This window comes from Crocodylus siamensis, unplaced genomic scaffold (genome assembly GCF_052110815.1).
Source record: "Crocodylus siamensis isolate JL-2025a unplaced genomic scaffold, ASM5211081v1 HiC_scaffold_589, whole genome shotgun sequence".
Taxonomy (NCBI): domain Eukaryota; kingdom Metazoa; phylum Chordata; order Crocodylia; family Crocodylidae; genus Crocodylus; species Crocodylus siamensis.
In genome coordinates, this window is record NW_028324997.1 from 1 (window position 1) to 11,209 (window position 11,209).

Sequence of the window (11,209 nt, forward strand, 5' to 3'; positions counted from 1 at the left end):
GGGACGGAAGGCTTTCTTTTTGGCGGGGGGAGGCTGCAGGGCCTGCCTGGCTTGAGGAAGGAAAGCCCCAGCCTACCTGCCCACCACCCTTCCAGGTGCTCTCGCCCAGGACATGGTGGGCCATAGCCAACACCCCTGCCAGTGTTCCTGCGCCTGCTGCCTAGCTGTCTTTTGCATAGGGCCGCCCCCTGGGGAGCTGCTGCTGCTGCTGCTGCTGCTTTTGGAACCAACTGAGGGAGGAGCCGCACCAGGCCCCGAGGCACTGCAATACGGGGCTGATGCACAGAGGGGCTGGAGCAAGCTCCGAGGCCCGCTCCCGGCACCAAAAATGCGTTTAATGCGTCAGTCCTCAAATCGAGGACGATATCAGCGATTAAACTGATAAGAACAGATACTACACTTGATCTGAGCCTTCAAGAGGCCGAGAAGCGATAACCCTCCAAGGGCCGGAGGGGGAGCGGGACCCCCGGGGCCGGCAGCCCGGGGGCCCTGGCGAGCGAGCGAGCCAGGCTGGGCCGGCGGCGGCGGCCGGCGGCGGTGGCGGGGCTGCGGTCGTTCGGTTCGGTTCCGCGGCGTCGCGCCTCACTGCACCGGCTGGCTCGCCAGCGGGAAAGGGGCCCTGTGGGCGGGGGCTGGCAGGTGCGTGCCGCTCCTTCCATGCTCCCGTTCCGAGCCCTGACACTCCACTCCACTCCACTCCGCTCCGCTGCGCTGCGCTGCGCTGGCTTCCTTGCTTGCTTCCGTTCGTCCGGCTCTTGGTCTACTGAGTTGACTTTCATCGATTTCATAGACGTGAGGGCCGGCTGGAAGGGACCTCGGAAGATCCTCGAGTGTAGCCCCCCGCCCAAAGGGGGCAGGAGGCCAGCTGGGGCCATTGGCTTGACTTGACCTGATGACCTGCCACAAGGGGGCGAGTCGAGCCCCGCTGCCGAAAGGGCAGGAAGTCAGCTGGGGCCATAGGAGCCCAGCAAGAGAAGCATCCCATTGGTTGGCTTGACTTGACCTGATGACCTGCCACAAGGGGGCGAGTCGAGCCCCGCTGCCGAAAGGGCAGGAAGTCAGCTGGGGCCATAGGAGCCCAGCAAGAGAAGCATCCTATTGGTTGGCTTGACTTGACCTGATGACCTGCCACAAGGGGGCGAGTCGAGCCCCGCTGCCGAAAGGGCAGGAAGTCAGCTGGGGCCATAGGAGCCCAGCAAGAGAAGCATCCCATTGGTTGGCTTGACTTGACCTGATGACCTGCCACAAGGGGGCGAGTCGAGCCCCGCTGCCGAAAGGGCAGGAAGTCAGCTGGGGCCATAGGAGCCCAGCAAGAGAAGCATCCCATTGGTTGGCTTGACTTGACCTGATGACCTGCCACAAGGGGGCGAGTCGAGCCCCGCTGCCGAAAGGGCAGGAAGTCAGCTGGGGCCATAGGAGCCCAGCAAGAGAAGCATCCCATTGGTTGGCTTGACTTGACCTGATGACCTGCCACAAGGGGGCGAGTCGAGCCCCGCTGCCGAAAGGGCAGGAAGTCAGCTGGGGCCATAGGAGCCCAGCAAGAGAAGCATCCCATTGGTTGGCTTGCCGAAAGGGCAGGAAGTCAGCTGGGGCCATGCACCTGATGACCTGATGACCTGCCACAAGGGGGCGAGTCGAGCCCCGCTGCCGAAAGGGCAGGAAGTCAGCTGGGGCCATAGGAGCCCAGCAAGAGAAGCATCCCATTGGTTGGCTTGACTTGACCTGATGACCTGCCACAAGGGGGCGAGTCGAGCCCCGCTGCCGAAAGGGCAGGAAGTCAGCTGGGGCCATAGGAGCCCAGCAAGAGAAGCATCCCATTGGTTGGCTTGACTTGACCTGATGACCTGCCACAAGGGGGCGAGTCGAGCCCCGCTGCCGAAAGGGCAGGAAGTCAGCTGGGGCCATAGGAGCCCAGCAAGAGAAGCATCCCATTGGTTGGCTTGACTTGACCTGATGACCTGCCACAAGGGGGCGAGTCGAGCCCCGCTGCCGAAAGGGCAGGAAGTCAGCTGGGGCCATAGGAGCCAAGAGAAGCATCCCATTGGTTGGCTTGACTTGACCTGATGACCTGCCACAAGGGGGCGAGTCGAGCCCCGCTGCCGAAAGGGCAGGAAGTCAGCTGGGGCCATAGGAGCCCAGCAAGAGAAGCATCCCATTGGTTGGCTTGACTTGACCTGATGACCTGCCACAAGGGGGCGAGTCGAGCCCCGCTGCCGAAAGGGCAGGAAGTCAGCTGGGGCCATAGGAGCTTCCTCCCCAGGGCAGCTTTGGTCAACCGACTCCACTCCGCTTCCTCCCCAGGGCAGCTTTGGTCGTCGTCGTCGACGACGACGCTCGACAACTGCAGCGTCTGGCCTCTGGTGGCTTTGCCTTGCGGATGGAGGGGACGGAAGGCTTTCTTTTTGGCGGGGGGAGGCTGCAGGGCCTGCCTGGCTTGAGGAAGGAAAGCCCCAGCCTACCTGCCCACCACCCTTCCAGGTGCTCTCGCCCAGGACATGGTGGGCCATAGCCAACACCCCTGCCAGTGTTCCTGCGCCTGCTGCCTAGCTGTCTTTTGCATAGGGCCGCCCCCTGGGGAGCTGCTGCTGCTGCTGCTGCTGCTGCTTTTGGAACCAACTGAGGGAGGAGCCGCACCAGGCCCCGAGGCACTGCAATACGGGGCTGATGCACAGAGGGGCTGGAGCAAGCTCCGAGGCCCGCTCCCGGCACCAAAAATGCGTTTAATGCGTCAGTCCTCAAATCGAGGACGATATCAGCGATTAAACTGATAAGAACAGATACTACACTTGATCTGAGCCTTCAAGAGGCCGAGAAGCGATAACCCTCCAAGGGCCGGAGGGGGAGCGGGACCCCCGGGGCCGGCAGCCCGGGGGCCCTGGCGAGCGAGCGAGCCAGGCTGGGCCGGCGGCGGCGGCCGGCGGCGGTGGCGGGGCTGCGGTCGTTCGGTTCGGTTCCGCGGCGTCGCGCCTCACTGCACCGGCTGGCTCGCCAGCGGGAAAGGGGCCCTGTGGGCGGGGGCTGGCAGGTGCGTGCCGCTCCTTCCATGCTCCCGTTCCGAGCCCTGACACTCCACTCCACTCCACTCCGCTCCGCTCCGCTGCGCTGCGCTGGCTTCCTTGCTTGCTTCCGTTCGTCCGGCTCTTGGTCTACTGAGTTGACTTTCATCGATTTCATAGACGTGAGGGCCGGCTGGAAGGGACCTCGGAAGATCCTCGAGTGTAGCCCCCCGCCCAAAGGGGGCAGGAGGCCAGCTGGGGCCATTGGCTTGACTTGACCTGATGACCTGCCACAAGGGGGCGAGTCGAGCCCCGCTGCCGAAAGGGCAGGAAGTCAGCTGGGGTAGGAGCCCAGCAAGAGAAGCATCCCATTGGTTGGCTTGACTTGACCTGATGACCTGCCACAAGGGGGCGAGTCGAGCCCCGCTGCCGAAAGGGCAGGAAGTCACCTGATGACCTGCCACAAGGGGGCGAGTCGAGCCCCGCTGCCACAAGGGGGCGAGTCGAGCCCCGCTGCCGAAAGGGCAGGAAGTCAGCTGGGGCCATAGGAGCCCAGCAAGAGAAGCATCCCATTGGTTGGCTTGACTTGACCTGATGACCTGCCACAAGGGGGCGAGTCGAGCCCCGCTGCCGAAAGGGCAGGAAGTCAGCTGGGGCCATAGGAGCCCAGCAAGAGAAGCATCCCATTGGTTGGCTTGACTTGACCTGATGACCTGCCACAAGGGGGCGAGTCGAGCCCCGCTGCCGAAAGGGCAGGAAGTCAGCTGGGGCCATAGGAGCCCAGCAAGAGAAGCATCCCATTGGTTGGCTTGACTTGACCTGATGACCTGCCACAAGGGGGCGAGTCGAGCCCCGCTGCCGAAAGGGCAGGAAGTCAGCTGGGGCCATAGGAGCCCAGCAAGAGAAGCATCCCATTGGTTGGCTTGACTTGACCTGATGACCTGCCACAAGGGGGCGAGTCGAGCCCCGCTGCCGAAAGGGCAGGAAGTCAGCTGGGGCCATAGGAGCCCAGCAAGAGAAGCATCCCATTGGTTGGCTTGACTTGACCTGATGACCTGCCACAAGGGGGCGAGTCGAGCCCCGCTGCCGAAAGGGCAGGAAGTCAGCTGGGGCCATAGGAGCCCAGCAAGAGAAGCATCCCATTGGTTGGCTTGACTTGACCTGATGACCTGCCACAAGGGGGCGAGTCGAGCCCCGCTGCCGAAAGGGCAGGAAGTCAGCTGGGGCCATAGGAGCCCAGCAAGAGAAGCATCCCATTGGTTGGCTTGACTTGACCTGATGACCTGCCACAAGGGGGCGAGTCGAGCCCCTCTGCCGAAAGGGCAGGAAGTCAGCTGGGGCCATAGGAGCCCAGCAAGAGAAGCATCCCATTGGTTGGCTTGACTTGACCTGATGACCTGCCACAAGGGGGCGAGTCGAGCCCCGCTGCCGAAAGGGCAGGAAGTCAGCTGGGGCCATAGGAGCTTCCTCCCCAAGGCAGCTTTGGTCGACCGACTCCACTCCACTTCCTCCCCAGGGCAGCTTTGGTCGTCGTCGTCGACGACGACGCTCGACAACTGCAGCGTCTGGCCTCTGGTGGCTTTGCCTTGCGGATGGAGGGGACGGAAGGCTTTCTTTTTGGCGGGGGGAGGCTGCAGGGCCTGCCTGGCTTGAGGAAGGAAAGCCCCAGCCTACCTGCCCACCACCCTTCCAGGTGCTCTCGCCCAGGACATGGTGGGCCATAGCCAACACCCCTGCCAGTGTTCCTGCGCCTGCTGCCTAGCTGTCTTTTGCATAGGGCCGCCCCCTGGGGAGCTGCTGCTGCTGCTGCTGCTGCTGCTTTTGGAACCAACTGAGGGAGGAGCCGCACCAGGCCCCGAGGCACTGCAATACGGGGCTGATGCACAGAGGGGCTGGAGCAAGCTCCGAGGCCCGCTCCCGGCACCAAAAATGCGTTTAATGCGTCAGTCCTCAAATCGAGGACGATATCAGCGATTAAACTGATAAGAACAGATACTACACTTGATCTGAGCCTTCAAGAGGCCGAGAAGCGATAACCCTCCAAGGGCCGGAGGGGGAGCGGGACCCCCGGGGCCGGCAGCCCGGGGGCCCTGGCGAGCGAGCGAGCCAGGCTGGGCCGGCGGCGGCGGCCGGCGGCGGTGGCGGGGCTGCGGTCGTTCGGTTCGGTTCCGCGGCGTCGCGCCTCACTGCACCGGCTGGCTCGCCAGCGGGAAAGGGGCCCTGTGGGCGGGGGCTGGCAGGTGCGTGCCGCTCCTTCCATGCTCCCGTTCCGAGCCCTGACACTCCACTCCACTCCACTCCGCTCCGCTCCGCTGCGCTGCGCTGGCTTCCTTGCTTGCTTCCGTTCGTCCGGCTCTTGGTCTACTGAGTTGACTTTCATCGATTTCATAGACGTGAGGGCCGGCTGGAAGGGACCTCGGAAGATCCTCGAGTGTAGCCCCCCGCCCAAAGGGGGCAGGAGGCCAGCTGGGGCCATTGGCTTGACTTGACCTGATGACCTGCCACAAGGGGGCGAGTCGAGCCCCGCTGCCGAAAGGGCAGGAAGTCAGCTGGGGCCATAGGAGCCCAGCAAGAGAAGCATCCCATTGGTTGGCTTGACTTGACCTGATGACCTGCCACAAGGGGGCGAGTCGAGCCCCGCTGCCGAAAGGGCAGGAAGTCAGCTGGGGCCATAGGAGCCCAGCAAGAGAAGCATCCCATTGGTTGGCTTGACTTGACCTGATGACCTGCCACAAGGGGGCGAGTCGAGCCCCGCTGCCGAAAGGGCAGGAAGTCAGCTGGGGCCATAGGAGCCCAGCAAGAGAAGCATCCCATTGGTTGGCTTGACTTGACCTGATGACCTGCCACAAGGGGGCGAGTCGAGCCCCGCTGCCGAAAGGGCAGGAAGTCAGCTGGGGCCATAGGAGCCCAGCAAGAGAAGCATCCCATTGGTTGGCTTGACTTGACCTGATGACCTGCCACAAGGGGGCGAGTCGAGCCCCGCTGCCGAAAGGGCAGGAAGTCAGCTGGGGCCATAGGAGCCCAGCAAGAGAAGCATCCCATTGGTTGGCTTGACTTGACCTGATGACCTGCCACAAGGGGGCGAGTCGAGCCCCGCTGCCGAAAGGGCAGGAAGTCAGCTGGGGCCATAGGAGCCCAGCAAGAGAAGCATCCCATTGGTTGGCTTGACTTGACCTGATGACCTGCCACAAGGGGGCGAGTCGAGCCCCGCTGCCGAAAGGGCAGGAAGTCAGCTGGGGCCATAGGAGCCCAGCAAGAGAAGCATCCCATTGGTTGGCTTGACTTGACCTGATGACCTGCCACAAGGGGGCGAGTCGAGCCCCTCTGCCGAAAGGGCAGGAAGTCAGCTGGGGCCATAGGAGCCCAGCAAGAGAAGCATCCCATTGGTTGGCTTGACTTGACCTGATGACCTGCCACAAGGGGGCGAGTCGAGCCCCGCTGCCGAAAGGGCAGGAAGTCAGCTGGGGCCATAGGAGCTTCCTCCCCAAGGCAGCTTTGGTCGACCGACTCCACTCCACTTCCTCCCCAGGGCAGCTTTGGTCGTCGTCGTCGACGACGACGCTCGACAACTGCAGCGTCTGGCCTCTGGTGGCTTTGCCTTGCGGATGGAGGGGACGGAAGGCTTTCTTTTTGGCGGGGGGAGGCTGCAGGGCCTGCCTGGCTTGAGGAAGGAAAGCCCCAGCCTACCTGCCCACCACCCTTCCAGGTGCTCTCGCCCAGGACATGGTGGGCCATAGCCAACACCCCTGCCAGTGTTCCTGCGCCTGCTGCCTAGCTGTCTTTTGCATAGGGCCGCCCCCTGGGGAGCTGCTGCTGCTGCTGCTGCTTTTGGAACCAACTGAGGGAGGAGCCGCACCAGGCCCCGAGGCACTGCAATACGGGGCTGATGCACAGAGGGGCTGGAGCAAGCTCCGAGGCCCGCTCCCGGCACCAAAAATGCGTTTAATGCGTCAGTCCTCAAATCGAGGACGATATCAGCGATTAAACTGATAAGAACAGATACTACACTTGATCTGAGCCTTCAAGAGGCCGAGAAGCGATAACCCTCCAAGGGCCGGAGGGGGAGCGGGACCCCCGGGGCCGGCAGCCCGGGGGCCCTGGCGAGCGAGCGAGCCAGGCTGGGCCGGCGGCGGCGGCCGGCGGCGGTGGCGGGGCTGCGGTCGTTCGGTTCGGTTCCGCGGCGTCGCGCCTCACTGCACCGGCTGGCTCGCCAGCGGGAAAGGGGCCCTGTGGGCGGGGGCTGGCAGGTGCGTGCCGCTCCTTCCATGCTCCCGTTCCGAGCCCTGACACTCCACTCCACTCCACTCCGCTCCGCTCCGCTGCGCTGCGCTGGCTTCCTTGCTTGCTTCCGTTCGTCCGGCTCTTGGTCTACTGAGTTGACTTTCATCGATTTCATAGACGTGAGGGCCGGCTGGAAGGGACCTCGGAAGATCCTCGAGTGTAGCCCCCCGCCCAAAGGGGGCAGGAGGCCAGCTGGGGCCATTGGCTTGACTTGACCTGATGACCTGCCACAAGGGGGCGAGTCGAGCCCCGCTGCCGAAAGGGCAGGAAGTCAGCTGGGGCCATAGGAGCCCAGCAAGAGAAGCATCCCATTGGTTGGCTTGACTTGACCTGATGACCTGCCACAAGGGGGCGAGTCGAGCCCCGCTGCCGAAAGGGCAGGAAGTCAGCTGGGGCCATAGGAGCCCAGCAAGAGAAGCATCCTATTGGTTGGCTTGACTTGACCTGATGACCTGCCACAAGGGGGCGAGTCGAGCCCCGCTGCCGAAAGGGCAGGAAGTCAGCTGGGGCCATAGGAGCCCAGCAAGAGAAGCATCCCATTGGTTGGCTTGACTTGACCTGATGACCTGCCACAAGGGGGCGAGTCGAGCCCCGCTGCCGAAAGGGCAGGAAGTCAGCTGGGGCCATAGGAGCCCAGCAAGAGAAGCATCCCATTGGTTGGCTTGACTTGACCTGATGACCTGCCACAAGGGGGCGAGTCGAGCCCCGCTGCCGAAAGGGCAGGAAGTCAGCTGGGGCCATAGGAGCCCAGCAAGAGAAGCATCCCATTGGTTGGCTTGACTTGACCTGATGACCTGCCACAAGGGGGCGAGTCGAGCCCCGCTGCCGAAAGGGCAGGAAGTCAGCTGGGGCCATAGGAGCCCAGCAAGAGAAGCATCCCATTGGTTGGCTTGACTTGACCTGATGACCTGCCACAAGGGGGCGAGTCGAGCCCCGCTGCCGAAAGGGCAGGAAGTCAGCTGGGGCCATAGGAGCCCAGCAAGAGAAGCATCCCATTGGTTGGCTTGACTTGACCTGATGACCTGCCACAAGGGGGCGAGTCGAGCCCCTCTGCCGAAAGGGCAGGAAGTCAGCTGGGGCCATAGGAGCCCAGCAAGAGAAGCATCCCATTGGTTGGCTTGACTTGACCTGATGACCTGCCACAAGGGGGCGAGTCGAGCCCCGCTGCCGAAAGGGCAGGAAGTCAGCTGGGGCCATAGGAGCTTCCTCCCCAGGGCAGCTTTGGTCAACCGACTCCACTCCACTTCCTCCCCAGGGCAGCTTTGGTCGTCGTCGTCGACGACGACGCTCGACAACTGCAGCGTCTGGCCTCTGGTGGCTTTGCCTTGCGGATGGAGGGGACGGAAGGCTTTCTTTTTGGCGGGGGGAGGCTGCAGGGCCTGCCTGGCTTGAGGAAGGAAAGCCCCAGCCTACCTGCCCACCACCCTTCCAGGTGCTCTCGCCCAGGACACGGTGGGCCATAGCCAACACCCCTGCCAGTGTTCCTGCGCCTGCTGCCTAGCTGTCTTTTGCATAGGGCCGCCCCCTGGGGAGCTGCTGCTGCTGCTGCTGCTGCTTTTGGAACCAACTGAGGGAGGAGCCGCACCAGGCCCCGAGGCACTGCAATACGGGGCTGATGCACAGAGGGGCTGGAGCAAGCTCCGAGGCCCGCTCCCGGCACCAAAAATGCGTTTAATGCGTCAGTCCTCAAATCGAGGACGATATCAGCGATTAAACTGATAAGAACAGATACTACACTTGATCTGAGCCTTCAAGAGGCCGAGAAGCGATAACCCTCCAAGGGCCGGAGGGGGAGCGGGACCCCCGGGGCCGGCAGCCCGGGGGCCCTGGCGAGCGAGCGAGCCAGGCTGGGCCGGCGGCGGCGGCCGGCGGCGGTGGCGGGGCTGCGGTCGTTCGGTTCGGTTCCGCGGCGTCGCGCCTCACTGCACCGGCTGGCTCGCCAGCGGGAAAGGGGCCCTGTGGGCGGGGGCTGGCAGGTGCGTGCCGCTCCTTCCATGCTCCCGTTCCGAGCCCTGACACTCCACTCCACTCCACTCCACTCCGCTCCGCTGCGCTGCGCTGGCTTCCTTGCTTGCTTCCGTTCGTCCGGCTCTTGGTCTACTGAGTTGACTTTCATCGATTTCATAGACGTGAGGGCCGGCTGGAAGGGACCTCGGAAGATCCTCGAGTGTAGCCCCCCGCCCAAAGGGGGCAGGAGGCCAGCTGGGGCCATTGGCTTGACTTGACCTGATGACCTGCCACAAGGGGGCGAGTCGAGCCCCGCTGCCGAAAGGGCAGGAAGTCAGCTGGGGCCATAGGAGCCCAGCAAGAGAAGCATCCCATTGGTTGGCTTGACTTGACCTGATGACCTGCAAGGGGGCGAGTCGAGCCCCGCTGCCGAAAGGGCATCCCATTGGTTGGCTTGACTTGACCTGATGACCTGCCACAAGGGGGCGAGTCGAGCCCCGCTGCCGAAAGGGCAGGAAGTCAGCTGGGGCCATAGGAGCCCAGCAAGAGAAGATTGGTTGGCTTGACTTGACCTGATGACCTGCCACAAGGGGGCGAGTCGAGCCCCGCTGCCGAAAGGGCAGGAAGTCAGCTGGGGCCATAGGAGCCCAGCAAGAGAAGCATCCCATTGGTTGGCTTGACTTGACCTGATGACCTGCCACAAGGGGGCGAGTCGAGCCCCGCTGCCGAAAGGGCAGGAAGTCAGCTGGGGCCATAGGAGCCCAGCAAGAGAAGCATCCCATTGGTTGGCTTGACTTGACCTGATGACCTGCCACAAGGGGGCGAGTCGAGCCCCGCTGCCGAAAGGGCAGGAAGTCAGCTGGGGCCATAGGAGCCCAGCAAGAGAAGCATCCCATTGGTTGGCTTGACTTGACCTGATGACCTGCCACAAGGGGGCGAGTCGAGCCCCGCTGCCGAAAGGGCAGGAAGTCAGCTGGGGCCATAGGAGCCCAGCAAGAGAAGCATCCCATTGGTTGGCTTGACTTGACCTGATGACCTGCCACAAGGGGGCGAGTCGAGCCCCTCTGCCGAAAGGGCAGGAAGTCAGCTGGGGCCATAGGAGCCCAGCAAGAGAAGCATCCCATTGGTTGGCTTGACTTGACCTGATGACCTGCCACAAGGGGGCGAGTCGAGCCCCGCTGCCGAAAGGGCAGGAAGTCAGCTGGGGCCATAGGAGCTTCCTCCCCAAGGCAGCTTTGGTCGACCAACTCCACTCCACTTCCTCCCCAGGGCAGCTTTGGTCGTCGTCGTCGACGACGACGCTGGACAACTGCAGCGTCTGGCCTCTGGTGGCTTTGCCTTGCGGATGGAGGGGACGGAAGGCTTTCTTTTTGGCGGGGGGAGGCTGCAGGGCCTGCCTGGCTTGAGGAAGGAAAGCCCCAGCCTACCTGCCCACCACCCTTCCAGGTGCTCTCGCCCAGGACATGGTGGGCCATAGCCAACACCCCTGCCAGTGTTCCTGCGCCTGCTGCCTAGCTGTCTTTTGCATAGGGCCGCCCCCTGGGGAGCTGCTGCTGCTGCTGCTGCTTTTGGAACCAACTGAGGGAGGAGCCGCACCAGGCCCCGAGGCACTGCAATACGGGGCTGATGCACAGAGGGGCTGGAGCAAGCTCCGAGGCCCGCTCCCGGCACCAAAAATGCGTTTAATGCGTCAGTCCTCAAATCGAGGACGATATCAGCGATTAAACTGATAAGAACAGATACTACACTTGATCTGAGCCTTCAAGAGGCCGAGAAGCGATAACCCTCCAAGGGCCGGAGGGGGAGCGGGACCCCCGGGGCCGGCAGCCCGGGGGCCCTGGCGAGCGAGCGAGCCAGGCTGGGCCGGCGGCGGCGGCCGGCGGCGGTGGCGGGGCTGCGGTCGTTCGGTTCGGTTCCGCGGCGTCGCGCCTCACTGCACCGGCTGGCTCGCCAGCGGGAAAGGGGCCCTGTGGGCGGGGGCTGGC

At 63.7% G+C, this 11,209-nt stretch overlaps 6 non-coding genes across 6 annotated transcripts; all 6 read right to left on the reverse strand.

Moving 5' to 3' along the window:
* Window positions 1–237: 237 nt before the first annotated feature.
* Window positions 238–433, reverse strand: LOC149851647 (U2 spliceosomal RNA). The gene has a single exon (XR_016439609.1). It is a non-coding gene; the product is annotated as a U2 spliceosomal RNA (small nuclear RNA).
* Window positions 434–2,623: 2,190 nt separating this feature from the next.
* Window positions 2,624–2,819, reverse strand: LOC149851648 (U2 spliceosomal RNA). The gene has a single exon (XR_016439611.1). It is a non-coding gene; the product is annotated as a U2 spliceosomal RNA (small nuclear RNA).
* A 2,015-nt stretch (window positions 2,820–4,834) lies between these two features.
* LOC149851649 (U2 spliceosomal RNA) lies at window positions 4,835–5,030 on the reverse strand. Its single transcript, XR_016439612.1, has one exon. It is a non-coding gene; the product is annotated as a U2 spliceosomal RNA (small nuclear RNA).
* Window positions 5,031–6,841: 1,811 nt separating this feature from the next.
* Window positions 6,842–7,037, reverse strand: LOC149851650 (U2 spliceosomal RNA). The gene has a single exon (XR_016439613.1). It is a non-coding gene; the product is annotated as a U2 spliceosomal RNA (small nuclear RNA).
* A 1,814-nt stretch (window positions 7,038–8,851) lies between these two features.
* On the reverse strand, window positions 8,852–9,047 carry LOC149851651 (U2 spliceosomal RNA). Its single transcript, XR_016439614.1, has one exon. It is a non-coding gene; the product is annotated as a U2 spliceosomal RNA (small nuclear RNA).
* A 1,762-nt stretch (window positions 9,048–10,809) lies between these two features.
* LOC149851652 (U2 spliceosomal RNA) lies at window positions 10,810–11,005 on the reverse strand. Its single transcript, XR_016439610.1, has one exon. It is a non-coding gene; the product is annotated as a U2 spliceosomal RNA (small nuclear RNA).
* Between the last annotated feature and the right edge of the window lie 204 nt (window positions 11,006–11,209).